Source organism: the organism of the source record quoted next, unplaced genomic scaffold, assembly GCF_019419815.1.
Source record: "Pyrus x bretschneideri cultivar Hongxiangsu unplaced genomic scaffold, Pyrus_bretschneideri_v1 Contig91, whole genome shotgun sequence".
Lineage (NCBI taxonomy): Eukaryota > Viridiplantae > Streptophyta > Magnoliopsida > Rosales > Rosaceae > Pyrus > Pyrus x bretschneideri.
In genome coordinates this window covers 295,443-299,906 of record NW_025999833.1, presented here as the reverse complement: position 1 = coordinate 299,906, position 4,464 = coordinate 295,443, and the positions used below count along the sequence as shown (strand labels likewise).

Below are 4,464 nucleotides of genomic sequence, written 5' to 3'. Positions count from 1 at the left end.
GCACTAGTAAATTCCTCAAACCTTTCTCTTCTCTTTGACACACCCCTCTTCTTATCTCTCTAAATGTTAGCTCAGCTCTCAACAAAAATGATATTCTTACCCTAGTAACTGGGGTGGCTCACAAAATGAGCTAAAATAAAAATTTGAAAATTAGAGAAATTGACAGTGATTCACAAGTTCGGAAGGGAAATACCGAAATAGAATAACGAACTACCCGAAAAGGAAAGGTTGAGAGAGACAAAGCCCAAACCCTAATTCGAAAAAACAGCAACGGCTTTGAGAAAAATTTCACTTCCTTTCCCTTGTCAATAGCGTCGACTGAATCTGGGGAATCGTACATCGGGAGCTTCATCAGCCTAATCTCCAAGTACGAAATTCGATATGAAGGCGTTCTCTACTTCCTCAGCGTCCAAGACTCCTCCATCGGCCTAAAAAATGGTGCGTTTTCACGCTTCCATTTCTTCCTATGTCTGCAATCTCCGCACACGAATCGCACATTTGTAATACATATATATATATATATATGTGCATTTGGTTGATTCAAAGTCCATTTGAATGTACTCGTGGATTGCCTAAAGCTTAGTATTCGGGCTCCAAATCTTTTTGTGCATATACAATATATATATATACACACACGTTTGCAGCTTAGTTGTAGTTTATATCTGTCAGCCCTTAAGGGCCATGGTTTACTTCAATTGCTTGGTCGACGAATTTTTGCCCCAAATTATTTGGTTTGGTAATCTGTGAGTTGAAGGAAACAATGGTTGATTCAATGTCCATTGGAATCCATATGCTTGGGTTACCTCGGGTTTGTTTTTTCGGTCCACAAATCCTTTGGAAGCAAAATCTCAAAACCATATATTTTTATTGCAGCTAAGTTGTTGCAGTTTATATCTTTCGGTACATAAGGGCCGTGGATTGATTGCTTGGTCAATGAATTCTCATCACAAATGATTTGGTTCGGCAATTAATATATCTGTGAGCTTTGGAAGAAGCAGTGTTTGAAAGATCAGTTCAATCTAGTCGATTTATATAATTATAAAGTTTTTGATCCACTATATGCTCCGGAGGAGCGCGTTTGGCAATTGTCATTTGATTAGTACTGTATAGTTTTCATCTAAGGTTAAACTGTTATTCGTCTGTCAGGGAGAGGTTTAATGTATTCATAACTTATGATGGACTGAGTAATAATTCCATTATAAATTTGTAGCATACATCCAGCTTTTGGAATTGTGAATTAGTTATTTGATGATGATGATCGAGTTTTTTGAATGTTAATCAATTATTCGTCTCTCGCAGAGGGAAAGAGAGGTAGATGTTTGCAGTTATCATTCTTTATGTTGGACTGAATAATCCGGTTATTGAAACTAAAAATAAAATATAATCTGGTTTTAAATTTGTGACATACCTCCACCTACTGAATTGGATCTAATTTTCTTCCTTCGTTTCTCTTTTATATTGAGTGGAAGTATGAATGTTACAGTACTAGGGGTTGAGTTTGTTATTAATGCTCGGTTGGTTAGCATCGTACAATGTTCATAAGGCCTTAATGCATTTATAAAGTAATAGTCTATTATAGACACTAGTAGCATTTGAAGTGAAATTTATCTTCACTACTATGTCTACAACTTGTGTTCATAGAGAAAATATTACTGTTCTCTAAAACTCCAGAAGTATTTACATGCAGTTTCTATTTTTTGACATGAAATTTATCTTAAAAAACTGTGTACATAGTTACAATTGTTTTTTTTGTCTTCTATAGTTGGTAAGTCAAACATTGTAAATGCATTAACTTCTGTATGATTTTGCAGTTAGGGCATATGGAACAGAGGGTCGTAAGAAGGATGGCCCACAAGTTCCTTCAACTGATAAGGTGTATGAGTATATCCTATTTAGAACAAGTGACATTATGGTAAGAGGGAAATGTTATATACTTGATTAAATGTTTAGTTTACTCTCCTTTTTTTTTTATGTGTATCCCTTGATATAAAGTTGTCTTGCTTTATTTTGGTTACTTCTTGCTTTGTGTTGCTAGGCACGAAATTGTTTTGTATTTTTGTTTCTTCTTAGTCTTCATTAGTAAATTTTTTCATATCATGAAGAACGAGAAGAGAAGTAGAAAATGAATAGAAAGTAGGGGGAAACAGAGATAAACACGTGATAGAGATTGAAGAAGAGAAGCGAAATCAAAGAGACTGAGAAGAAGAAAGGAAAAGTTGGATAAAGTCCATTATTTGTTATTAAATCAGATAGGTGAAACTATGAAACTCCAATTGTAATAAGGCCTGTTTACATACGCCTCCATATTAAGATTAGTATAATTTAAATATAGATAGGAGAGGTAAGTCCGGACCTGTGAGCAAAATTTCGTTACCTAATTAGTTTGGAAACTAAGAAACTTGTGCACATATGAATGATGCTATATTTATTGGAAAATTTTGGGGATAATAAGAAATATGTGAGATAACATTTTCTTTTCTGAAGTATGCAATATTCTGTGTGGCCTTTAAATTGGTTTTCTTCTATATTGCGTCCTGCTTTTTGTCCTTTTCTTTGCTTTCACTATGTGTTGTGCCCCTTTGAGGTAAGTGTGGCAAATTTGGTTCTAACAGTAAGGATCAACTTTGATACTTCAGTTAACTCTCCCTCTCTCCCTCACACACAGACATACAATTTTTTTTTCTGTTCTAGAGAATTGGATGATTTTTATGAGATCCCATTGGGATGAAAATGTTTCTAGACATTATAAACAGATGTGTTTGCTGGGGTGGTAAACTTTGCAGATTGCACCATAAATGTACTGGTAATTGTCTGTTTTCACAATTGTAGGATTTGCAAGTCAAGTCCCCTACGCCAGCTTAAAGAGAAGAACAGTCATGAAGATCCTGCTATTATACAGGTATTGAAATTTGGTTAATCATGCTACTCACACCTGTACATACGCAATTACAATCTGTGCCTGTAGTTACAAAATATGATTTCATATATTTAATTCATTTTCTTCTTTGCAGCCACACTATGCTGGGGCACCTGTAAGTTCTCCACCATCAGCCTTAGTTGGAGTCAAAAGCTTGACAGAAACAACTCATTGACAAGATACCCCTGCCTTGAATAGTAGAGGACAACATATTGGTGTATTGCCTTCTTATCATTCTGGAACTGATGTTGGTCCATCAGGACATACCTCTTCTACTCAACTTCTCAACCCTCCAGCATTTTCTTTTCCAATGTATTGGCAAGGATACAATGGTGCATCCCTTAATATGTCTGATCATCCACTTAACCATATTCCATTGCAATCTTCATCTGCAACATCACATCCCTTCACAGTGCAAAATAAGGCTCCCGAAAATCAGTCATCTATAGCTTTTGGTGTGGAAAATGGATCTGAATGTCTTACCCCTCTGATTTCGTCTTCTGCACCAACTTTTGTACATCCAAGCTTTTCTGTCTCTGTAGCTCCTGGAAATTTTTCTTCTCTTGATATGCCTTCATCCTTGGCTTCACAGGTATCCTTACCATCTAACTCTACACCTCTAAATGCTAGCCAATTAACTATGCCCTTGTTTCCTTCACCTCGCCAAAGACTTGGATACAGGTGAAACACAATTTGCTAGCGAAGCTGTTTCTGATCCAGTACCGGTTCTACCTGTGCAATACATGCCTTATCCTGGATCGTTTTCTGTGGGTTCTGGGTCCCTTGCTAACACCACCCCCAGCTTTGTTAACTCCTGATCAATTGGCGTTCTCTAGATCACGCATGATGGACACTTTGATGCCAACCTCCTCTAGTTCTTTATCCATGATTCCTCCTCCCGCAACTCAAGCACCATTGTTGCTGCTGCCCACTTCTAACCAACAGCTGAGATTAGAAAGTAGCATTTTTTTTCTTAAACATTATGATAACTAAGTTTGTCTCCCTATATGTTTTCATTTTCCAATGCCAAAGTGTCCTCTTGAATTAGTAATTGACTAGATATTTTCTTTTTGAGCCTTATACAAGGGTGAGTTGTTCAAATGAAATTTTGATTTAAAAAAAAAAAAAACTAGTGATATTAGAATTAAGAAAATGAGTGCTTTTAGACGATCAATTGCTTTTAACTACTGTAAGTACTGCAGAATTTCAAAATTACTTAAAATGCTGGTGTGGGTTTTTGCCCACATGCTTGTAAAGCTCTCACTAACTATTGGGACCAAATATAACTTTCGTGTTTGCTTGCTGGTGTGGGTGTGTGCCCACATCGCACTCATCTTTGTCAGTGAGGGAGGAAGAGAAGGAATTTACAAGTACATTGTACTTGTATTAGGTGTGTGCATGCGTGTCACTTGTGGAAGGAATGGATGGAGAGAACAAGTGATTTTCCTGCTTCGAACCATGCGGCGTTTTGTTTGTACTGTTGCACTGTTTGGAACCTAGTAACCCATATATGGGGATACCTTTTGAAAATGATGTTTTATCGGAAA

At 36.6% G+C, this 4,464-nt stretch overlaps 1 pseudogene; it reads left to right on the top strand.

Annotated features, from left to right (window-relative positions):
* Window positions 1–209: 209 nt before the first annotated feature.
* On the top strand, window positions 210–4,201 carry LOC125473657 (annotated as a pseudogene).
* The last annotated feature ends 263 nt before the right edge of the window (window positions 4,202–4,464 follow it).